Source organism: Adiantum capillus-veneris, chromosome 15 (assembly GCF_014529385.1).
Source record: "Adiantum capillus-veneris isolate H3 chromosome 15, ASM1452938v2, whole genome shotgun sequence".
NCBI classification, from domain to species: Eukaryota; Viridiplantae; Streptophyta; class Polypodiopsida; order Polypodiales; family Pteridaceae; genus Adiantum; species Adiantum capillus-veneris.
The window spans coordinates 51,454,386-51,481,598 of NC_140945.1; positions in this window are offsets into that span (position 1 = coordinate 51,454,386).

The following is a 27,213-nucleotide window of genomic DNA, read 5'->3' on the forward strand; positions in this document are numbered from 1 at the left end:
ATGGATGTGTATCTTCGTCCACTATTGGAAGAGCTACAACAATTGTGGATTGGCATAGAGGTGGTGGATATGAGCCGACACACAGGACGACGGAATGCTTTGATCAGAGGCATTCTAATGTGGACCATGCATGACTATCCCGGGCTAACAGAATGCTCAGGTGATCTATTGACACTCCTCACTCAGACACTGTAAATCTTGTTTTTTCCCATAGTTGATCTATTATCATGTGTATATATGCAGGGCTTCAAACAAGCGGATACAGAGCATGTGTCACATGTGGACCTAGACTGAATGCACGTAGGGCACCCTCACTGAAGAAGCAAATCTACGAAGGTCATCAAGCGTATCTTCCAGAGAATCATGTGTTACACGACGGCTTTTTGGGAAGAGAGCCACCAAGGATGTCTGCACAAGCATAGTTAGAGCAGAAGGAGATGTGCGATGACGGATTGCCTCCAGGGATGAAGAGACTATCTCTATGGTACGAGTTACCATACTGGCCCCGACTCATGATCAATCACTTGCTCGATCCAATGCACATATTCAAGAATGTGGGTAATCTACTATGGGACCATCTGACCGGCAAGAAAGATACTTTGGGAGCCAGAGTTGACCTTAGAAATGTGGATCGTATGGAGAAATATTGGCCGCAAACAGCGTCTGATAGATCGATAAAACTCCCTAAAGCACCATGGATTTTCACAGGAGCCCAAGAACGCAAAGTAAAAGAGACCATTCGATCTTTGCGGACCCCCACTGGCGTAATGCACTCGCTCCGAACGTGTTTTACTAAAGAAGGAAAGCTTACCGGTTTGAAGTCACACGATTGGCATAAAATGTGTCAGGTACGTTCATAGTGGACTTTAATATCATTGCATAAAATGTGGACTTTAATATCATTGCTGCACATACTTTACAGTTTATTTTACCGGTTTCCATTGAGGGATGTTTGTCTCTCGACATCCGTAACACTATCTACAAACTTGCAAAGCTGGTGCAATGGATCTCACAAAAGGAGATCAACGTAGACTCCATACCATTTGCCAAACTAAATGCTGCGGAGCTTATGTGCATGTTTGAGAAACATTTTCCTACTACAATGCTAACCATTCAAGTGCATCTTCTTGTTCACATAGTTGATGAGGTGGAAATAGCTGGCACAGTTCATTCCAGATGGATGTTCTTCTTAGAGCGTTTCATGAAAACGCTTAAGGGATATGTGCGTCAAAAGGCACGTCCGGAGGGTAGCATGGCAGAAGGTTGGTTGGTATCAGAGTCCCTAGTGTACATTGGAGAGTGGCTAGACGGATTTGATAGATCCCGGGACACGCTATGGCAAACCATAGATGATGAGCGCATATCTGGGATTGTCATGTGCAATCTCGGTGTTGAGAAGAAGATGACGGAAGATCTAGAGGCTAAAATCAACCAATTTTGCATGCTTCACAATCCAGTGATGCAAAAGTGGATTTCACAATATGAGGATGCAAAGCAAGAGCGACAAAGGGCACGAATCGAGTGGAGACGGGGAAGACGACCACCGATGCACTATCCAGCGGTTCTGGAGAGCCTACCAACCTTCATGAGCTTAAGATGGTTGCACAACCAATTGAAAAGCGCACAACAATGCGGTGACGAAGTGACTGAGGAAGAGTGGGAGTACTCTCGGGGTTGCGCGACCAAGGTAAGTTTGCAATGTACGACTAGCAAGTGACTTTATTTATAAACGTTTGAACGGCCACTCATAATCTTTGTTCGTTGTAGTATAAGTCATACACAGCAGCATGGTGTAAAGGTCGACATTTTAGGGTGGAACGAATCGACAAAAAGCGTTTTACTCAAGATTGTGGAATCATGGCAAAATTTGAACAGTCTAGTCGACGACGTTCCTCTGATGCAGATCCTGTGGTGGCGGAACTCACTTACTTCGGCACGCTGCAAGAGATTTTGAGGATCGATTACAGAGGATTTTTTGTCGACTTGTTCGACGTGCAATGGTTCAAGATAATCATGGAGGGTCGCAATGCTACTGTGCGTAGAGGAGAGTCTGGTTTTCTTGAGGTGGATTCTACTAAGAAATGGACTGACCTAAGAGACACTTTCGTACTACCCGAGCATTGTGAACAAGTAAGTATGTAAATAGTTAACATCCCCCTTTTACAAGTTATGTGCTTGAAAGCTCTCATGTAAGTTATGTGGCTTTGGCAGGTAATATTTCATCCTACAAAGTCTACATCAAACTGGTGGTACGTCATAGAGGTAGCCCCTCGCAGTGCAAGGACTTATGAAGGCTACCATGTGCCAATCACAACGACATCAATGGAGGAGATCAGAGAAGATGCTCAATCAGAAGCCGCTGCGGTGGTGCCAGACGAGCATCAAGATGCTACTACTCTATATGGGGTGCATGCAGAGGAGCTACAAAATGAAACAGAGGATATGTGTTTAAACGGAGAGCTCTATATAGATATAGGAAGTTATGCTGAGTTATGCGAGGATGAGAGAGAGATCTCTTAAAGCCACAAATATTGTATTTGAACAATTTTGCTCCGTGTTGTAAAAGCTCTGGCTCTCTAAGTACCTTCCATGGTGTATAACGCTCTTTTCTACTCGCGCTGACATCTTTTGATTGAAAATTCTGAGTTTTCGACTTGCCTCTTCTATCACTCAATTCATTGCGTCATTGTATTTATATGCGTCATTACGTCATTGTATTTAATGGTCTTTGCGTCATTGTCTACTCTATTCATTCAATATTAAGTTTAAATATTCATGTGTTTAATGTAGGTATGGATGATGAGGAGTTTCTTTCTTCTTTGTCACCGCAGAAGAGACAGTGGTACGTGGAGCGTCATCGCTCTGGCGCATCATCGTACGTTCCTACTCCATCCGCATCTCCCTCTCTTTCAGAGCATTCGGCGCGCTCCGAAGCTTCGGCGTCGACGAGACGAGCTTCACACTCGTCTAGACACCGGCGCTCTAGTGGTGGCGGTGGCGGTTGTTGTGGGGATTCCGCCACTGATGCCTCCACACCGCCTCGTGTTCGATGAGGCTCTTTACCCTCCCCTTCTTTGCCCGCCCCCACACCAGCCACAGCATCGCCATCTAGGCCAGGTTTTGCACGACTGACTGTTCCTAGAAGCTACACACCTCTACCTACTCCGCCAGGAGCCACCCCACTCGACACTCCTCGCTTCGGGGCCCAGACGCCGGTGGAGACACCTGACGTCCGTACCCCCATCGACACGCCGCTAGAGACCCCTGCCGGGACACCCAGGTTCACGCGTCACCGGCCAGAGGGCTTGCCTTACTCCGTCGACATCAGCGGCGGCATCATCATGGATGATGACGGCAAGAAGGTGATCTCGCCCATGCGTGGTCTTTGCTCTCAGCTGTTTAGACACTACATACTAAACAAATGGAGTGAAGTACCAAGTGATTTAAAAAACAGAGTCATCAGCATACTTCATGATGAGTTTCCGTTCCAACACGGGATCAGCGCTTCAATGAAGACCTGATGAAGATTCGAATGCGCGAATACTGCAAACACAAGCGTTCCGAAGTGCAAGAAGCAATCAAGAATGGGTGGAACAGGCCAGATTGGCTGGCCAAAGAAGATTGGAAGAATGCGAAGAAAGCAGCGCGCGAGAATCCTGACAAGTGCAAGCAACAAAAGGATGCAGCCAGAGCGCGAGTAGAGGCAGGGAGCTCGCACCACTTGGGGAGCGGTGGATGGGCATCATTTGAGGCCGATTTTGTAAGTGTTTTCACATTGCTCTTTATGTTCGATAGTTTAGGGTTTATGAGTTTTTTAATTCTAACATAATGAAATCTTTGTATGTTTTGACAGTGGTCGATGACAGGACGTGATCCCACACCGTACGAGCGCGAGTACGAAGGCAGGAAGGGCTTAAACGCCCTGATGGACATTCTCAGTTCTCGCGGCGGCATGGTTAGTATTAGGGTTTACTCTTTTTTATTTTTTGTATTGTTTTATAAATGTCGTTATATGTTTATACTTACTGAAAGCTGTCTTATTGTCTTTTTTTGCAGAATCCGACAGATACGCCGCTTGGACGCGATGAGACGTCTGACTAGACGACATCAGTTTAGCCGTAGCTAGATAGCATTAGTTTAGGGTTTCTCATAGCTTATGTATCATGAGACGGATTTTATACGTCTTTTTGAACCATGTATATTATTACATTTGTCACCGCAGTTCCTTTTGCCAATCAATTCTTTATGCCTATGATGTTGTATAATTGTCATTATTACATTTGCCAATCAATTCATTTTGCCTATGATGTGTACAATTGTCAATTTTGCAAACAATGCGTCTTGTGGGTGACTATTTTGGGTCTATTATCTACCCTTACACTTTTTTTAAAAAGTGAATCAAGTACAATATGGTTGATGGGTGGCAGGGCATTCAATGCCCTGCCACCAAAAAGAAATTTCTCTCGGGCGTCGCTATAAGCGTCGCTATTTATGGCTCTGTAGCGTCGCTATGAGCGTCGCTATATAGCGACGCTCATAGCGACGCATATAGCGACGCTCTCGTAGCGACGGTTTTAGCGAGGCCGGGGGTTATAAAAACCCAGTGTATTTCCGTCGCTAACAGCGTCACAAGAGCACACAACCTCTTGTAGTGAATGCACACAGTTTGCATGTTAAATATTCTTTTGTATCTTTTAAAAGAGAATCAATTATCATCACTTTTTTTATTGCTACATTTACATAAATTCTATGTAAAAAAGTGTGTCAACACAATTTGCTAGTCCAATTTGTGTACTTCCAATGTTTTAAATGTTTTTGAACTTTTTAAGTAGGTGTGTGCTTTGTTTGAATTAGTATGTGCGCAGAGAGAAAAATATAAGTTAAAAATTCAATATATGTTGAAATATGCCAGACTGTTACCATGTATTGTTTGATCTGAATTAAGTTCTTATAAACTACTTGCTTGATTTGCATTTTACACATGTAACAGATTGCAATTTTAAGTGAAGATTGTTTTCAATTTTTATCAATATTTCCTTGCACATTTCTTAAAGTCTTCAAGTCGTGGTTAAGGGTTTACCTAAAATAGTGTGAGAGTATTAGTGTCATTCGCAACCATGAATTTGTATTTGATATGCTGTTTTTTATTGTCCAATGCAAATATGACGCTAGATCAAAAGAAAAGTATTATGTGTGTCATTCGTACAGAATGTATTTTGGCAATCTCATCATGTGCAGCTGATCGCATGCAACAGATAAGTGAAAGCAATGTCTACATCAAAGACCTCACTAGCACTACATGGGAGTGTTGAGATGTAGAGAGAAAGAGAGAGAGAGAGACGAGACAAGAGACACACCATATACGCTCCCAAAGACTAATCATATTGGGGACAAGATACAAATATATAGGTGAGACCAAGTTGAGTAGAGTGAGCCATATATAGCTCCAACACCCCCACTCAAACAAAGGTCTCTAGCTTTGGATGAAAAAACCCTTGGGGAGTTCAAGGGAAAAACCAAGCCCCTATACAATGTGAAAATATGAACCAGCGATGATGATGTGAAAGTGAATTGTGCATCTATGTACAAATATTCGAGTGACTCAGAGATCACAATGTGCAAATGTGGAGTGTGCATAGTGCATGGTACCTAAAAGATTAGAAAGTAATATGTACAAAGCTATTATAATAGCAAAGAATCTAATCTAGAAAGAGTGAGGCCGAAGCAACTCCAAGCTTCGAGCCCAAGAGGATGAAACGTGACTCGTTGAGGCCTTTGGTCAAAATGTCTGCAATCATCTGGTCACTTGGATAGTGTTCAACCATAATGATTCCTTTGCGTACTTCATACCTGACATAATGATAATGGACAGCAATGTGCTTTGATTTATTATGTTGAACATAGTCTTTTGCAAGACTAATAGCACTTTGGTTGTCACACCGCAAGGGTGTGCTAGAAAGAGGAGAGTGACCAATATCAACTAGCATTTGTCGAAGCCAAATCAACTTACGAGCTGCAAGTGATGCCGCAACATATTCTGACTGAGTCGTAGAAACTGCAACACAACGTTGTTTCTTGCTGGTCCAAGAAACAAGACAACCATTTATAAAGAAGCAATTTCCACTAGTAGATCGCATAAATGTGAGCTTGCCCAGTCTACATTTGTGTAACCCAAAAGAGAAAGAGATTGCATAGCATCCGATGTGAGTTGTCGTCGATAGACTAAACCAAAATCTGTAGTTCCTTTCAAGTATTTCAATACACACTTTGCAGCAGACCAATGCTTAAGAGAAGGACATGCAAGATGTTGTCCAAGATAGTTAACAGCAAACAGAATATCAGGACGAGTGTTCATGTCAACAAACTGAAGACATCCAATCAAGTTAGCATAAGGTTGATTTGTGACAAGTTGACCGCCATTGTCAGAAGTGTTCTTCGTAGAGCTCGCAAGACAAGGTGTGTTGGCTGAATGTGCAGATTCCATACCAAATTTTTGAATAGTATCTGCAATAAACTTTGACTGTCGAAGGAATAAAATACCTTTTGTACGGTTTCGTTGGATTTGAATGCGAAGACACGAGTGAATCTCTCCAAGATCCACCATATCAAATGCAGAAGACAATAACTTTTTCACTAGCTGAAGAAATCCCAAATCATTGGAAACAAGGATGGTATCATCCACATAAAGAGCAAGAATCACAAAACTGCTACCTTGGCGTTTTATGTATAAGTTGGGGTCTGAAGAGCAAGAGATGAATCTTTTAGAGGTGAGAAAAAGATCAAATTTTTTATACCAGGCTCGCGAAGCTTGTTTGAGACCATATAGTGCCTTATGGAGTTGAGCAACAAGGTCTTCTTTACCTGGAATAACAAACCCTTTTGGTTGTTCCATATAAATTTCCTCTTCCAAGTCACCATTAAGAAAAGCAGTTCCCATCTCCATTTGATGAGCTTCTAAATCAAATTGAACAGCAAATGCCAATAAAACTCGAACACTTGTAATGCGAACAACTGGTGAAAAAGTCTCTTGATAATCAACACCAGCTACTTGAGAGTAACCTTTTACAACTAAACGCGCCTTGAACTTGTCAAAAGATCCATCTGCTTTTACTTTTGTCTTATACACCCACTTACATTTAATAGTTGTACGACCAAGAGGTAATTCAGTTAGTATCCATGTACCTGTAGAGATAAGAGAATCGTACTCTACTTCCATAGCCTCTTGCCATTGTGGTGAAGAGACAGCTTCACCATAAGTAACGGGATCTTCAGAAGTAGAAAAAGCATTATCAGCAATATCGTCATCATAAACAGAGTATTCAATTAAAGACATGCAGGCTTGATTGAAATCAAGACCATCTTTATTAGAGAGAATAGTAACGATGTTATCATAAGAAGAGTCCTTCACCGTATCAAGGAGAAGTGTAATCAGTTGCTTTTGTGGAACAGGATCACCGACAGCAGCAAGTTTATTAATAATAGATTTGAAAGATTCAATATGTCCCGTCATGGCAGTACCAACTTCATATTGTAACTTGTTAAGAAACCCTCTCAAATAAAGTATTTCTATAACAGATTTCTTCTGAAAGTTTTCAATAAGGTACTTCCATACGTCGTGGGAAGTAGATAGTTCATACATATCAAGCAAAAGGGAATCAATAAGAGCATAAAGAATATACCGACGAGCTGCTTTATCACGTCGTTGCCAATCCATATAGGCAACATTCCAATCTTCAAATATAGGTCCTTTAGTGATAAGCATGTTATCATTATCCGTATCAACAGGCTGAGGCGGACAAACACGATTTCCAAGAACAACATCGGAGAGTTCATCGCCTTCAAGAATTAACAACATATTTGCTTTCCAGCCTAGAAATCCTTGCCCTTCGAAAGGAGGAACAGAACGCTGGCCAAAAGGAAAGCCGTTGACGAGAATATTCATAGCCATATCTGGTTGCGAGAAGACGTATAAGATAAGATCGCAGAATCTGCACACCATATATGGTGAAATCCGCAATTGAGAATGAGAGAAATATGAGGACTGCGTTCTCTCAACGATAAACGCAAGAAGGATGCTCAAGGAACGTCCAAAGATGTGAGAGACGTCACCCAAAAAAGGCAGGGTAAAAACAGCATAACTTTCTGCTGCGAACTCCGATTGATGCAAACCTAGAACTCAAATCGAACACCTCGAGGAGACGAACAACTTTTGGATGAAAAGTGACATTGTGCTATGCTCCATTGCGCTTTTCCCGTTTCTCCAAATTTTGAGCAGAAGACCCCCAAAAATTGAGATGAATTTCAGGGTGTCATCAACAAGAAAACTTAATCAACGATTAGGTTGATTAATAATAAACACCATGCAAAACACTAATCATATTCTTCTTAACACAAAACAACCACAGTCAACAAGAATCAACGCTCAAAAATAAAATTTGTAGCAATTTTGAATCTTACATGCGAATCGCATACACACACTGTTTTGTCACCATGAATTGAATCGGCACGTGATCGTTACCGCTCTGATACCATGTTGAGATGTAGAGAGAAAGAGAGAGAGAGACAAGACAAGAGACACACCATATAAGCTCCCAAAGACTGATTCATATTGAGGACAAGATACAAATATATAGGTGAGACCAAGTTGAGTAGAGTGAGCCATATATAGCTCCAACAGGCAGAACACAAAGCGCAGGTTGCAACTTGAAGGCCAATACGAGTTGTTGCTTCCAGCAGGGATTTGAAAATTTGACTCCCACCACAAGGTTAGGACAGTGTTGGGCAATAGAAAGTATGTTGTAGAGACTTAAAGGAAGATATCCCACCTGCCTGTGACATGTCAAAATTAGAGCTTTGGGATAAATTGTGGGAAGAACAGAAGGTAAAGATGAAGCGTGTGAAAGCGCATGACTAAGCATCCTTACCCAAGAGATTGAAGATTGCCCAAGATGTGCAAGCAGCTTTGGGTGGTAGATCCGATGCCAGCGGCACCGGCAAAATCATGCGCACAGCTTTGAATGCAGAGTACGCTCATCTTGTTAGCATCCCTCACGAAGCCTTGGTAGAAGGTATGAGGATTGAAGCAGGCTCCTTCGGTGTGTGCACATTGTACACTATCAAAGGCATCTCATTTTTTTCAAACCACATTACATATGTGGGAAAATGTTACAAGGGAGGGAGTGAGGCAAAATTTAACAGTTTTCACACAGATCAAGAAATGCAAACGCTTCACCCCTCCATTGTAAGGTGCATTGGATTTACTACCGAAGCTCCTTGGATCATTTCCCATACTACAATGGGGGGTACCGTGGGCGACATGATGTGTCGCTTACCATTCGCTCACGGATTGTTTAGACAACACATGCACAGGCTACAACACGGCTGGAGGTCATTGCCTGTAGCAAATCTTCCTATAAGCGAGATAGACACGGTGCGGATCAAAGCAGTGATCAAGAAGATGCCAGCCATTTGTCATGCCTTAATTGACGGCGTTGTGGCTGTCCACTCACTTTGTATAGTGAATAGAGATGCACCCGTTCAACATAATGTAGGATTTTACTCCTGTCAATAAACCTCCTGTCGGCATCAGTGATTGGGGTATGATGATGAGAACAGGTTGCTCTTTTGCCATTACCTGTACAAAATCATTCGCAAAATCACCTTCTTTTAATCTAAATGCACTCATTTCTTTGATGCAATCAATTCGGTCCTGAATGTTGGAGTAGAACGTGTTGACCACGTGATATAAATTGCTTACCACCTTTGTATTAGACATCTGATCTAAATTTCAATACTTTGGATCGAGCATGTAAGCAACGCTATGGAGTGGACTATGAGCGTTCTTCCAACTTGCATGAAAATACTTAGCCAAATTATTTTGATATTTGCCAGAGAATGGTAATCGCCACTCCTTCTCTACTACAGATTCTTTCAGCTCTTCAGGATTTTCAAGACTCTGTTGGACTGACCACCATGTCATCCACACTTTGCCCAAGTTTGGTGCCCTTTGATCAAGATTGCGGATCGCGAACATAACGGGCACAATTACATGGTATGCATCCATTACACTCCTCCACCAAGAAACCTTGTTTACATTGCCACGTAGACATGTAATTTTATCTTTCACTTTTTCTTTCTGCTCAAGCTACCATTCATCAAAGACCGTGCAATTGAATGTGTCAATCATAGCGCATTTATTATGGAGAAGTGATTCCAAGCTATAAAAGTGTGTGCAGAACCGACTTTCAGTAGGAAGTTTCAACATCACTGATATGTGCATCCTATACAAATCGAGCGCTCTTTGTCGTTTCAAGATAAATTTCACAACCTGACGTGTTGTATCAATTATTTTGGTGAACGATGTCCTTTTTTCGCTAGTGTACCAATCTTTCAGTACCATGTTTAAGATGTGCGTATTACAACCATTCGCAAAAATGTGTGGAAAGCACTTCTTTATTAATTTACTAGTGTTTTTACAATTCTTTGTGTTGTCCATGACTACTTGAACGACATGTTCGGCACCAATTTCTATAATTACATTAATCAAGACCTCAAAAATGTATTTGCCACTTTTAATTGCATCAATCGCCTAATGTATAAACGTTTCTCCCCTTGGACAAACGAGCATTACATTGATCATCGGTCTTCTCTGAACATTTGACTAGCCATCACTCACAATCGTACATTCTAAAAGCGAAATATTTCCAACTATTATTTTGCCAACACGGTGTTTGACTTCAATGTAACATTTGTCCGGGAAAACATTTCTTATCGTGTGATAAGAAGGAACTGAAAATCCTGGACCAAACTCACCGATCTTCTTTCAAGAAGCCTTCCAATGATTGTTATCTACCATGACCAAAGCACTTCTAGTAAAGAATATTGCTTTGGTGAGTGTATTTTGTGCTTCTTCTAGAGACTGCTCTCGAAATCTTTGATGTAATGATTTTTGATGCATTTGACAACGTCCACCTTCATTGTGACGTTTAAAAGGAATACTACCTGGAATTTCCTCTCCTTGCACAGGTTGGTTTCCTAGGTTAGTTGGCGTCACTACAGGATCTGAGGAGTTAATATTTGGCTCTGGGAACTCTTGACTCGAAGCGACAGAGCTATATATCTGTTGTCTCTTGCCACCCTTTTTGGCGAGCTCTTCTCTCAAACGCTTTGCAACTGCAGGTGCCTGAGGATGTTCACATTTCTTACAACTCTTTTTAGCGCTACCCAGAAAATGATCCCTAATACTTTGGAGAGGGGGAATAGGGAACACACCCAGCACACAAAATGTTTGCCTCTCTATAGCCCAGGGATTCCAGAGCACCCGTAACCTCTCTAACAACACCTTCAAATTGGATAATTTGCACTAACAATTCCACTTTAGCATACAGAACAACCACCTCCCACCTTGCAAAAAAATACCTTATAGCACAAACGCACCCACACTGCCCGACTTACCCTTTTCGGCTCACAAGACACCCCAATTCTTCCCTCTTGGTGACACCCTTCAAGCTGCAGGCAAACCCTCTACAAACATTGGCAAGTACACAAAGAGCAAGAGAAAAGGAGGGCGATGGGGATAAGCAACACAAGAAGTAGGGGCAAATATTTATTATTATTGCATAGGGAGATAGTACAGTCAAGTATGCAGATCCAATGACAAGCTTGTTTCAACGGGCCATAACCTGCAATCCGTAATGCCTATCTGCAATCTGAAAAGACAGGTAGGCTCCATACATTGAGCACTACAAGCCTACCCCCTGACTTCCACTTGGACCACCTGTCCCCACGTGCCCTGTCCGGCAAGAATCTGCTACACACTAAACCTTCAACCTTCAATAACTTTATCTTCGTAGCTCGGTTTAATGAGCCGTTTGCACCTACTCCTTCAGCACTTCAAGCTCTTCATTCTTGGACTCAAAGACTGCATCTTGCATCTTCTTCACCTGCTACTCAAATTAGCCCTTCCTGGCCTATAAGCCGCATCAGGCATACATTTTCGTTGCTGCTTGTCAGCCCATGATCCTCCTAGTTGCTCCTGCCTTTTGCCATGCTTCTACTAACCTGCACATATTTACCCATGCCATCTTCTATGATCGACACACTTTGGTTGTACCAACGTGGTGCACCGCCTGATTTTGTTGTGTGACAAAGTTTACATTGCCACTCCATATATTGGCGACATATGTTGTGAGCATAATCCCACTCTTTGCCAGGAGCTTTTTTATTCTTTGGCTTCTTCGTACCACTTGTGCCCACATTTTGCTCCATTGCTTTTAAATTAAAACTGAAGACAAAAGAACCAGATGTTCAATTTTTGAAACATTTTTTTTCTTATTTTCAATATATATTAAAATTTAAAAACCATTCAATATGAAAATAACCATGATGCACAATATGAGATTTTCAATGCATGCTAGTCAATCCACATATCGATCACCTATATTGTGAGCAACCATACACATTGCAATGTAGTCCATGCATGGCATAATAACTATAACAATGCTATGAATATCTCTATGTAATTATTATTATAATTATTATTTATATGTCCACTTCGATTTGCAAATAATAAGACACACCTAATTTCAATTGCTACAAAAAAAAAAAAACGAAAGCAATAAAATATATGATTGGTCATTTCATGCACTAATAATCTATCACAATACATAATGCACTCTCTGTATAAACCAATGCATGAACTAACGCAAATAAATCTTCAATATAATCACTCAATTGAGGACTACTTGTACCCAGTGAAGGATTATAGCCCACCCATGCAACCAATTCAATATATAAAATCTATTTTAGCCCAATTAAGGATTATAGCTCTTATATTGTGGAGTGCCAAGTGTAAATCAAGTCAAATTCAAGACTTCAAGGATCTTTATAATCCCGGTACACTAGTATAGGACATACGACCCTTGACTATCGAGTCATCATTTACATATGCTCACCTTCTAAAACCAATTACAGCCCTCATTTGGACCAATGGTTTCTTCGCAATGATCATGATTCTCCAAGTTTTCAGTTGTTTTGGTTTCGTACCTTTATGTCGGTAAACAAATTAAAATTTTCAGAAGTGGTTACCGAATAAAGAATCACGCTCGGCCCAAAAAAAGGACTTGTGACTCTGTAACCTTAGGTCAATTCACAAGGAGATGACTATACCCGGCACTCGGATACACTCCCCAAGGATTTGCCTAGCTAAAAGACCGCGGTTAGCACACTGTTTACTATATATAATTATTCCCGCCGGGCTTTTTCATTTTCCCGACGGGCCCCGCAGGGAAAAATGAAAAACCTGGAGGTTTAACTGACTCTATAGGTTTTTGCAGGTCATAATCAAAGTCACGTTAACAATTAACGTGATCACATGATTTTTTTGTGTAAATACTAAAGTTATTGACGTAATCACCTGATCATGATTACATTAATGAAATCCTTGATTGGGAGAAAGCACATGTACTTAACACAAGGTTGGTAGCTCTATAATACATGAAGGTGTCCTTAGTGTCCTTAATTAGGCTCCTCTTATTTGTTGCCTTTTGTTGGCTTATCATATACACACATTCCTCTCTTATATTCAAGTTTAACTCATCTAATTATGAAGAAAATTCATAAAGATATGTTTATGACTATTTGTGTGGCAAGCTCTCTTAGTGGAAAAAATACCAAAATACCGATCGGCTACCAAGCCTCACCATATTGATGCTAGCAAAGAGAGAACCATGGACATAAAGTACTGTCAATCCGTGGGACGTAGCTGATGCAACTAGTCCATATAGGCTACAAGAGATAGCTAACCCAAGTCTAGTGTGCTCTCACCTAGATCGGTCTCAATAGACACCAAAAGCCACTTTCCTTACCACAAACCCGATAGGATGAATTTGTATAGCTACAGTGCTCTGTTTGCAACCAAACTTAATACCTAGTTTATGTAGAGTGTTCTCAAAATCCCTATGTGTTCAAAAGTCATTTCTGACACTCTAGCAAAATCGCGCATAAGACAAACAACCTGCTTACTGAAGCCTATTACGTTGATTTCATGTAGTTACAATGCTCCAAATGCAACAAAACTTAGAATTTGTAGAGTATCTTTAATGCTCTCATGTGCTCAAATGTCATTTTTGATACTCAGAAAAAATCGTGCATAAGATAAACAACCTATTTTAGGTCAATCGATTTCTATGGTCAATAACCAGTTTGGATGTGTGTATGGTGTGTAAGGAACAAAAATATCTTGTAGATGGACACGAATAAAACCACAACTTCATTGTTAGAAACTTACAAAAAAAGAGGGAGCTTTCACATGCGAGTGCATTGGTATTCTCAGATTTGCAATGCAACACCATAGGAGGGAGACACAAAAGATTGAAATAGCAAAGAGCTCACAAGATTGTTAATTCTGCAGCATATGCTCACTTTCATCATCCAAAACTTACAAAACCCTTACAAAAGTTGGCTTTTATACCTTAGCCATAAGGTCTGAAATGTGAAATGGTCGGGTGCCCAAGACCTTTGAGGCTCCGCATCATTCAATCCATGACACGTTACAATTATCACAATGGACAAATAAATCAAGAAATTATAATACATGGCCATTTTGGGAAAATGTGAAAAATGTATTACTCGAATCTTCGCTTTTTCTTCATATTCATCTTTGATGTGCATTCATAAGGCTTTGGTCCTTAGCAGCTCTTGTTAACAGATGTAGACACACTTAACATTCTTCCCTTCCGATTTTAGTGTCCGTCCTTGAGCACTGTTGAGAAGTGTCCCTAGAGGCGATGAAAGGTTTTTGGTTGGTTGTTGATGGACTGATTTTCTTCATTTGTTGTTGAATTTTCTGATAAGGTTCATTTTGTCGTCTCATCTTTATTGGTTTAAATTTGTCTCTAATGTAAGAGACTATGTCAAATTTGTCTCTTGTAGCAACATAATGGTGAGGCTATTGTTTATTTGTAATAGTTTTTACAAGAGATGTAGAATGATGAAGATCTAAATTAGATCTTTTGGCCTGTGTATCCTTGCTAGTATCACTTTCTATGGTCAACACACTTTGCATGCGCCAACATCACAGAAGGACAACTCAATCAACAAAGTTGTAGATTCCAAGATAAAATAGACATGACAAGAAAAACCTTCAATGCCAACTTGGTCCTTCAATAATCCTCTTTTTGAGGATTCAAGCTTACTTTTACCTGAAGAAATGTTTGTAGTAAGCTCAAAAATGTAGAAAGTCAAGTCGTTGGGGTGCACAAAAATCCTCTTCTGCATTGTGAAAGTCAAGCAACTGAGCCGCAAAGTGAGCAAAGTCGTAGTCCCAAAGCTTCAAGTCTTAATAAACTTTGTGCTATGAGTTGTAGTTGTTGAGATGTAGAGAGAAAGAGAGAGAGACGAGACAAGAGACACACCATATACGCTCCCAAAGACTGATTCATATTGAGGACAAGATACAAATATATAGGTGAGACCAAGTTGAGTAGAGTGAGTCATATATAGCTCCAACACCCCCACTCAAACAAAGGTCTCTAGCTTTGGATGAAAAAACCCTTGGGGAGTTCAAGGGAAAAACCCAAGCCCCTATACAATGTGAAAATATGAACCAGCGATGATGATGTGAAAGTGAATTGTGTTGCTGGTTTTTGGCATGGATATGAATAACTTGAAGTGGTCTACAAACAATTCTAGACGGCTTGTCAAAGAGAGCCACAAAGCCCAAGATATTGAGCTTTAAAGCTAGACAGGATTACAGATTCTAGCCAGACATGGCATGTGGTGTGAGTTATTTCAAGTCAGTTTGGATCTATAGATGTGTAGTGCTTGATTTATAGAGCTACTAGCCTTTTTAGATCGGCAATTGGAGCCACATGAGAGAGACATTTCCAAATAAAGGTTTGACGGGGGCCGTTTCTATGCCCCTTTGATTGCTTGTTGGGAGAATGATCCATATCTTGATTTTTAAGATCCATGGGCTTCTAGGATGTGGTATGCAATGTGTGAAGTCAACAAGAACTGATTGCTTGTCAAACGGGTGCCTGGATGATGAGATATGTCCAGTTGAGTTTTGACAACCGTGGTCACCATAGGGTTCCATATGATTTTTTTTGTGTTTTTGTCGCATTGGTTGGTGTTCCCAATGGGGTCCAAATGCTTCAAGTGTGGTACAAGCTACGGTCTGGAATGGGATCTCCAACAAATTCTTAAAACCAGTTTTTGATCCTTTGACCTCTCCATAAGAGAAAGTCCCTTGGTGCGAGAAATGATGGAGGAGCTTGACATTTTTTACCATCCACATTGGATAATTTGACCTGTTTAAGCTCGAAGAGAACATCTTGTGATAAAAGATGTTTGGAATGTACAGCAAGGGTTTTATACTATACCACAATGTCCGTGGGTATACTACAGAGCAATCCTAGAGAGGAAATTGTGAAAGGTGCTTGATGGTTCAACATTTCATAATCCTATAGCTTTTCAAGTCGAATAGCATCCAACTCTACTTGCCTGGGTGGTAGTAGTGGGATTACTTCTAAAAAGATCTTAGAAATTGCTCTCTCCGGGGATAAATTTTTTGCATCTGCTAAAAAGTTGAGTTCTTCTTTCTCCTCTTCTTTAAGAAGTTTTAGATCTAAAAGAGGATTGATGACCTTTTTTGAGTGCTTAATTTCTATAGGGACAACAGGGAGGTTATTGATAAAATACAACTTGTTCACAATAGTAGGTAGAGAAGTGAAATAAAAATCAAGATCGAGCTATCCTGTGTATCAATAATGGGTAATTTATCTAGGAAGGTGCTAAATGCTTCCAAAAGCTTATCCTTCTCTTTTCTGGAGAGAATCAGTAAAGAGAGCCATTCATAGACAAAAGTTGTGTTTAAGACAGATATAGAGTGGGTGATAATAGCTTGTTTCTCAAAATCAAGCAAGTTTTTGTGGAATTCCACTCCTTTGAAACAAGAAATCATACATTAGGTACCAATTGGTGGAACAGGAATGTCTTCTTCTATACCATATCCCAAACGAGTGAGAGATGGAATCCAAAAAGCCTGAATCAATCACCATATAGGTATTAAATAAACCATTATTATCATACCAGTATTAAGTATTCTCAATATATAACGGATATCTGACCAAAGGTATCCCGGGAAATTTTGTGTGTGATTGAGTTTAAAATCCCATCACTTAGAATCATATACTAAGAGACTTGAATACTATTTGCAAAAACCTTTTGTGTAAAGAAAAAAACAAAGAATAATTTCTTGATGTAAAATTCATTACAAATACTCTGATACATGACAAAGTAGGAGTTTAAGCTGGAACTCCTATCAGATCAGAGAAAGGATCTTTACCTGCCAACCAACCACAAGTACAATAAATTAGAATTAATTTCTACTTAATGGGTGATAGCTATATCAAGCGATCCCCACTGCTTGTTATTGATGTCACACCCCATACCCCAACATTAATCCTAAACATATATTATGTTTTCGTTTGCTCGTCTATGTAAGTAAGGTCTATTACGGTCTTTAAAACATTTTAAGGGTTTACATGGTTTGGAGATAGAGTCCCTAATTGCCATTGGCTTGTTTTTGTTTTGTCCATTATGTGCAGCCATGAGCTTGTCTTGAATCTGTTGTAGCTTAAAAATGTCCCGAGTGATGCTCATCCTAGCCGTCTGCATGTATCCCTGTTTGTCATCAATAGTGACACACATGTGGTTAATATTTTTATATACTATACCTGATTGGTGCCCCAAATACTTGTGTATGGATCCCTCCTTCTATGGTATATACACTTACCTTACACACCTATTTCTTTATAACTGTCTTTAATTTGAGAAAATTTTGGCAGCATTTTGTTTGTGATATCTTTCTTTTTTTAAAAAAAACCAATTGTACTTATTGACTTATGCCCTCACATGAGGTTGTCAAACAAAAACCTTTCGTATGTTGATACATATTAATACTACTTAGCACACTTTAAAGGAAAATATTGACTTTTTCCCTCACATGAGGTTGTCATAACTCGTGCTTGCGTAATCTACCTTCATGCTTGCTCTCAACCGAACTATGGAGGGTTTTAAAGAACAACCACTCGTAGTGTAACCGTCTTGCTAAAGTACATAAAGATAAAGGAAACTAAGTGACAGTAGAACCTCATGTGCTGTATTACCTAGTTATTATTTGCCGCCATCATCGATGTACTCTTCTTGTATGTGTCTATTTGTCCAAGGTTCTTCAATCTCTTCAATGCTACACCCTTTAATCAATATTTTTTATGCTACGTGTTAGATGTTGATTATTACTATATTTTCTTATTCATATTTCACTTTTAATGTTATACCATGTGTATCTACCGTTGTACATGAAAAGAAACAAACCCTTGTGTGTTTTATTTGTATATATGCTTGTGCACCTGTCTATGTGTGTGTAGTCCAAAAAAACCCTTTTTTTAAAAAAAAACATGCATGTCTGTTTTATGACTAACCCTTCTCATGTATGTATCTATATCACTAAAAATGTGTCTAAAAAACCTTTTCTCATGTATCTCCAGCCGTGTGTGCGGTACCTTAGAGACAACAATCAACTACTTTGTGTGTATATGCATTGAAAAACACTACTGCGTTTGTACCAAGGTATGAAAAAAACCTCTTTTATTGTGAATGTGGTAAAAAAATATTATGTTTGTACCAAGGTAGAAAAAAAAAAAATTTATTGTGTGTGTAAGGTATCGAAAAAACCATTTATCTTGCCGTACGTATGTGTTTGGAATCTTCCTGCATTGTCGTTTGCTAATTCGGTTGGTGTATGCCGCAGTTGCCGCTCGTTTGGGATGAGAGAGAGAGGTTTTGTATTACAGCAAGTCACCTCCAGCTGCCACATCGTGTGCAATATGCTCACGAGCCACCCGAGAGATGGTGAGGTAGGAGTGTGTGTGTGTGTGTGTGTGTGTGTGTGTGTGTTTGCGGATATGAGGCTGCAACTAGTGCGCTAGTACTTGCTAATAGGGGTGTTGTTACTACTTTCCAGCAGATCGTATCTATGCTACTACGGCTTGCGCTACTATGTTAATACATTTTGCGCTATTCTTGAAAGCATAACTTGTGCATGCTTTTCCAAAAGCCAACGGGGGGCAAGAGTTGCGTTATGCAATGCATACATAGTATAACACATTTATAGTACTTTGAATTCGGTGCCTTTGTTGGAATTAGGGTTGCAGAGAAATGCACACAGCTTGGAGAAGACGAAGGAAGCTCAAGGCACACAATAGAGAGTGTGTTACTTAGTGTGCAATGGAAAGATAGATAGCCCTAGAGTGATGCGCGTATATACAATGCTCGGGGGAAAAAACCTCCTAAAGAGGGAAAAAATGCCCCGGCGGTCCTAGTGTGTTCACACACATCACTACCACATGTATATGGTACAAATCCCCCCTGGAGTGATGCGGTCGACGAGAGCTGGCACATGAGTAAAGGGAAGTGCCATGCCCTGAGGACATGATCAGTTCACAAAGGAGAGTAAGCCCAAAGCTTTGCGGAAAGCTTCAAGCTTCTCACGAGACAATGTCTTTGTGAAAAGATCTGCAAGGTTGTCCTGTGTTGGCACATAAGCCAAGTTGATCTCTCCTCCTGAGAGCCTCTCCTTGACATAGTGGTAATCCACCTTAATGTGCTTTGTGCGAGCATGAAAAAATGGGTTCCTCGCAACTGCCAATGCGCTTTGAATATTAGTGTAGATAGTGTTTGTAGTGTCTTGTCCAACACCCAAATCAGCCATAAGGCGTGTGAACCATACACACTCAACCGTAGCTGTGAAGACTGCCCTGTACTCAGCCTCACAACTCGAAGTGGCTACAGTAGATTACTTCTTCCTCAACCATGATATACATGAGCTGCCAAGCATGAAACAAAAATCACTTGTGGACACTCACGTGTCAAAACAACCAGCCCAATCTGAGTCCAAAAAAGCATGTAAGTCTGGTGGCAATGATCCCCCCTTGGGATAAACAAGCCAAGATGTAAAGTTCCACTAAGGTAGCGAAAAATCCTCTTAACAGCCTGCCAATGCTTAGACCCTGGCCTATGCATAAATCTTCTGACCTGTGAGATTGCAAACTGAATATCCGGCCTCGTGTTGCATACATAAATGAGACAGCCAACAACAGTTTGGTAAAGAGTGACATCAGCAAGATCGTTAGCATCATGTAGAATCAACTTCAAACCTGTTTCCATGGGAGTGGCAATAGGTTTGCAATCCTCAAGTCCAAACTTACATAGCAATGTCTCTATGTAACTTTTCTGACACAAGGCAATACCACCATCACACTACTTAAATTGTATACCCAAGTAATGATGCAACAGTCCCAAATCTTTCATCTTGAAAGTAGCATTCAAATCAGCCTTAACTTCAGCAATATGTCTCTCATTTGGTCCAGTGATTAGCAAATCATCGACATAAAGAACCACAATGAGAAGTACATCACCCTCACGCTTTACATACGATGTGCTTTCTGTTGGACTGTTACGAAAGCCTCATTTGACCAAATGAGTGTCAGCTTTCTCATACCAAGCACAAGGAGATTGCTTCAACCCATACAAAGCTTTCTTACATATGCACACTTTGTCCTCTTGTCCTTTTATGACAAAACCACAAGGCTGCGTTACATAAACTTCCTCAAATATGTCACCATTCAAGAAAGGAGTAACAATGTCTGAGTGATGTACATCCCAACCAAAATAAGCTACCAATGCACATAGAAAACGCACAGTAGTCATACGACAAGTGGGAGCAAAAGTCTCTTCATAATCAATTTCTTTTTGTTGTGCATAACCCTTTGCAACAAGTCGAGCCTTATGGCAATCGATCTCATCATCCGGCTTGCGTTTCAACTTGTAAACCCACTTCGTACCAATGGCCTTTTTGCCAGGAGGCAAATCACATAAAATCCATGTGTCATTTTCTATAAGTGCATCATATTCTAATTGCATGGCAGCCATCCAATTGTTTGAATTATGTGCTTCATCAAAAGACAGAGGCTCCTCAACATCATGTAAGCTAGACACAGCCAAAGCATAACAATTTGATGCATAAGATGCATGGCAAGAGCCTGAACGAGTACAACTAGGCAAAGGTGCATCCAATTTACTGTCACGCAAAGTGTGCACCAGCTATTTTGGCATACCTATAGCCTGCTCATTTTCAGCCCTTTCCTCATCAAGTACATCCTGTACATCTGCATCAATAATAGGCTGATCTATAACATTTTCAGAAATCCCCATAGGCTGTACATTTGCCTCATTGGAACTTACATTCGTATTTCCACCACTGAAAAGAGGCAACAAAGTGTCATAAATATCCTGTGAGCTTACATTACTGTCTCTAGTACATGACAGCAAGGGCTGAACAGAATCTTCCATAAACACTACATCCTGTGAAACCAGAATACGTTTTGTTCGCGGATAATCCAACCTATAACCTTTGCTTTCAACACTATAACCAACAAAAATACATTTGACAGCCTTATCATCCAATTTTCTGCGTTGTGTTTGTGGCACCAAAGCATATGCCAAACAGCCAAAAACACACATGTGCTCAATAGAAGGCTTTCTATGATGCCATGCTTCATATGGAGTAATAGACTGCAAGGATTTTGTAGGACACCTGCTAAGTACATAAGTGGCACACATGATGGCCTCAAGCCAAAAAGAATGCGGCAAAGCTTGACTTTTGACCATACATCATGTCATTTCCGTCAGTGACCTGTTTTTCCTCTCGGCAACCCCATTTTGTTGAGGTGTATGAGGCACTGTACATTGGTGTTTTATCCCACGACTAGCCAGAAATGCATTAAATTCATGACACATATACTCCCCCCCTCGATCGGAACAGAGGGTGCCCATAGTACATTTCGAGACATTTTCAGCCATAGCCAGAAATTGTTTGAAGCACATAAAAACTTCGGACTTCGCTTTAAGCGGGAATACCCATGCATGCCTGGAGTAATCATCAATGAAAGTCACGAAGTACAAGTAATTGCCCAAGGACGGAGTTTGCATGGGCCCACAAACATCACTATGCACAAGCTGCAACCTGCATGTGGCCCGAACTGAACCATCCTTTGGAAACTTAGAACGCTACATTTTTCCCAGAATACAACCTTCACAAACATGTTTGACATGTGCTTCAAGAGGCGGCAACGAAGCAACCATATCAAATTTCTGCAAACGCAGCAAACTGGCAAAATTCAGATGACCAAAACGTGCATGCCAAAGTTTTGCATCTGAAATAGCCCTTGAATCTGCAATAACATTTGCAAAATTTTGTCCACACTTGTCATACAAAGTGAGCTTATACATCCCACGACACAAAAGGCCAGATGCAACAATTTCATCACCAAAACTGAGATCATGAACTGTACATCTGTCATCCACAAATTTGACTACAAGTCCAAGTCTAGCAAGTGCGGATACAGACAAGAGATTCTTTTTTATCCCAGGTACATAAAGTGCATCAACAAGTGTGAAGGAACTGCCATTAGCAGCAGTGAGCACAATCTTTCCAACTCCCTGAACTGGATAAGAGGCATTGTTGGCACAAGTGACAGAATTCCCATGAGGGACAGACTCGAGAGAGGTAAACAATTCACGATGTGAGGTAATGTGCTTTGTAGCACCACTGTCGAAATACCATACATGTGAATCTGCAGCAACTGACAAGCATGCATCATGGACAACGGGATTGTAAGTGCACTCTGTGCTAAAAGCCCATTCTGCATCAACATCAGCATCACAGTCTCCTTTCACAGAAGACTCAACAATGGCTGCATTTGTAGTGGAACCAGCATTTGCAGTGGAACCACCCTCTTTCTTCTTAGCCTCTTTGGCCTTCAACTTAGGACATGACTTGATCAACTGATCATTAGCTTTACAATAATGGCAACGCATCTTCTTTTTGCCCTTGTCACCAAAACTACCCGATGAATTGCTGCCAGAAGAAGCATTAGGATCAGAAGTTTTGACACTCGTAGTAGAACCATAAGAAGTGGCTGCATTGCTGTTACCACCCTTTCTTTGAGAATAAATAAAAGCCTGTTCAACTGCACGTTGTCTAGTCCTGTTTTTTCTGGAAAGTGACTCTTGCAACAGCAATGTGCATAATTCTCTTGCAACAGGAATGTGATTTCCTTGGGTCATAAGTCTCCAAGTACTAGCAAAAGTCTGGTAAGAATCTGGTAAGGCATCAAGAACAGTCTACACAAGGGAACTGTCTAAAATGACTTCTCCTGCAAAAATAAGTTGCTCATTGATATCCTTGACACTAGCAAGGAAAGTGTCCATATCATCTTCCTCATGCATAATCTTCGACTCCAGCTCTTTACGCAGCAAAGCAATTTTAGCCTCATTGCGACTTGCATAAAGACCAGTCAAAATATCCCAAGCTTGTTTTGCAGATTTTGATGAACGGATGTGAGGAACAATGGTGCGCTTCACAGACAACGCAATCAATGCATGAGCCTACGCATCCTTAACATCCCAACGAGCTTCTTCTGCCGTAGGCAAAACAACTCTAACAACAGCAATCCTTGCAGCAAGACCTGCAACATCCTCAACATCGCCTACATCTTCAGAACAAGGACGTACATCAATGCCTTGCATAATATTCCAGACGGCCTTTGACACAAGAACGTGTTGCATCATATAAGACCACATTGGGTAATTGTCCCCATCCAACCTGTCCTCAGCAGCAAGCATCTTGAACACATCTGTGTTGTTGTTGTCAACCATGGTAAATGCTGCACCTGATGTGAAAACTGCCCGAAAATAGGAGAAACAGAGTGGGAACAACACGTGCTATATAGCACAAACCATAGAATACTGTAAGGCACCTGTTATGCAGAAAACGGCACTAACACAAACTCTGCAAAAAATGACAAAATAGCCTGTGCAGCACTGTCTGTAGTGGAAATGGAAGCCGAAATGAGCCCAAATCAAAAATCTCACTGAAAACGGAGAAAGTGAGAAGGCGTGTACTGGAGTAGCTGGCGACTAAGCCCGGGAGGATGCAACCTGCTCTGATACCGATTGTTGGAATTAGGGTTGCAGAGAAACGCACACAGCTTGGAGAAGACGAAGGAAGCTCAAGGCACACAATAGAGAGTGTGTTACTTAGTGTGAAATGGAAAGATAGAATAGCCCTAGAGGGATGGGCATATATACAATGCTCGGGGAAAAAAACCTCCTAAAAAGGGAAAAAATGCCCCGGCGGTCCTAGTGTGTTCACACACATCACTACCACATGTATAAGGTAACAGCCTTAACTGGCCGTGTGCACGTAGTTTCCTTAGTGTAAGCGTAGCCACTCACTGGCTTGCTAAAAATACCACCTTAGCCTTTTAGAGTCATCCCCTTTGCACCAATTCAAAGCCAGATGAAATAATATCTCTAGTATTTTGCTTTATTAAAACAAAGTTGTACATTTTTTCCATAGCGCCTTGTTCCATAAGAATTTATTATACAAAGAAAAATCGATATGTCTTTATTAGAAAACTTGATGTAGTGCTTGGAGTTCCCATCCACTTCCAGTCATTGTTTGTCATTCTTCTGCTAACGAAGTAGTTTCCTATTGTCAAGTTAGCTGATTAGTAAAATTTTGTTATCCTCTCCTCAACATATGTGTCACTTTATTTATTATTTGTATATGTTACTAGTATATTATGTGTGCATATGGGTGTGTCCGTGTGTGTGTGTGTGTGTGATTGACAAAGAGTGATATATGTACACTATATTATGTGTGTGTGTGTGTGTGTGTGTGTGGCCCTCCCCCATTCTTGAGAAAACGTACACTTGGTGGAAGATAGGTCACCAAGTGGACCTATCCTCTACCAATTCTATGTTTTAAGTTACTGATGGTAAATCTAATGCTGGGAAATTTGTTTTCTTCAATGAATTTGGTAATACATGTAACAATCTTTTCTTTTTTGAAACCATTCTCTACAAACATAGAAATAAGTTTATTTAAGTCTGTTATAATAGTATATGATTCTTGGGATGCATTGTACAGTATGGAAAGAACTTAAGATATGCATACATTATAGGCCATTCTTTTGATCGATTACTGGCTGCATGAATAAATGAAACATTAGGACATGGTAATTTGTCTTTTTTTCATGCGGTGTATGTAACATATTCTCCTTCTATTGGTTCACATAATTGGATAAATGTATTTAAATATGTGACTTGGTTTCTCTTGTGTGTGTCTTTTATCCCAATAATGTCTCAAGGGTAAATTGTAAAGGGTTCCTCATGGAACAAGGGTTTTTTGTGGTCTACACATTGCACAATAAAGGGATTATTAGCAAATAACATATCATCCATATATCTCCATGAATATAAGAAAGCCTTCAATATATCATACCGTGTACGACGAGAACTTTTTTGTAAGACAAGGGGAACCAGAACCTAGGAGTCCACCACCCACTATATAACATAGTCCCTGGCCCTTTGACCTAGTTGGAGTCCCTTTCCACACTGCCTAGCCCGGCCCTGCCCTTGTCTAGTCCAGCCTTGCCGGTGTCCTGACATTACTCCCCTCTTAAGAAGAGTTTTCGTCCTCGAAAACAAAGTGGGGAACTTCTTCTTAAGAACACTAATGTTTTCCCAAGTGGCACCTTCCTTAGGTTGGTCTTTCCACTTGATTAAGGTTTGTTGACGTACATGATGACGTGTACGCAACTCATGATAATCGAGAACATGTTCAGGTTCATGCGGTAAGATAGGAGGTTCAATGAAATCAACCGAAACCTGTTGGTCAATGACATTGTCATCCCCATGTAACCGCTTACGTAAACGGCTTACATGAAACACCGGATGAATCCGAGAATGTGAAGATAGTAATAATTTGTAGGCACGATCACCTACTCGCTTGAGTATTTTGAAAGCCCCACAATATCGGGGAGATAATTTAGGTGTTGGCCCAGTTTTCAGACTTTTTGAATGTTTTGGCACACGTAAAAATACTTCCTCCCCTTCTTCGAAGGTAACTTACCGACGTTTCTCATCAGCGTACTTCTTATACTGATCATGTGCTTATCGGACATTCTGACGAGCAAGTTTCAGCATATCCATGTGTTCTTGGAGAAAATCCTTTACCTGTTGGAGTTTTCTGGTTGCCAACCCCACCGTAACTGGTAACCTAGGTTGAAACCCAGACATGAGCATGAAAGGACTAAAGCCTGTTGTGACATGCTTAGCACTGTTGTAGGGAAACTCGAGAATAGGTAAGTATTCTTCCTAGTCTGACTGTTTTTTGTTGATATGCTCTTAGCATATCCTCTAGCACCTGGTTAACTCGTTCCATTTGACCATCTGTTTCTAGATGATCAGTTGTACTAAGGTTCAGTTGTGTACTCAGTCGTTTAAACACAACTCTCCAAAAGTGGCTGTTAAACTTGGGATCACGGTCACTGACAATGTTACTTGGCAAACCATACAATTTGTATAGATTGTCCACAAATAACTTGGCTAGTTCTGGTGTCTTAACTGTTGATTTGGTCGGAATAAACTTACATAGTTTAGTCAACCTGTCTACGACCACCCATACCGAGTCATGACCTCACACAGTGGTTGATAAACCTACAATAAAATCCATAGAGATGCTTTCCCATTTTCCATTGGGGATCTCCAAAGGATGTAAGAGTCCTCTTGCTTTCAGGCGCTCCGCTTTGTTAACTTGACATTTTTGGCAATGCAAGACATAAGCTTGAACAAAGCCATGTATACCTGGCCAATAAAACTGTCGTTGTACGAGAGCATAAGTTTTTCTAATCCCCGGGTGCCCTGCACTTGGACTATCATGACATTCATAAAGAATTTGGCGCCGAATGTCTGTGTCCGTTGGTACACAAACTCTCCCCTTATGGAGTAGGTACCCATTGTCGATGGTGAAATGCTTCCATTCACTACGAAGTTCCCTGAACAAGAGAGAATTGATCTCTCGCGTTTGACTTAGAGCGTCCACCACTACATTGTACCGGCCTTTGCAATACCTTAGCTTGGTGTCATATTCCTGAAGAATCTCGGCCCACCTGGCTTTTCGACCCTTCAAATCCGTTTGTTGTGTAAACCATTTGATGCTTTCATGGTCAAACACAATCTCAAACTGAGCCCCATACAGATAATGTCGCCATGTTTTTAAGGCAGACACTATTGCATAGAGTT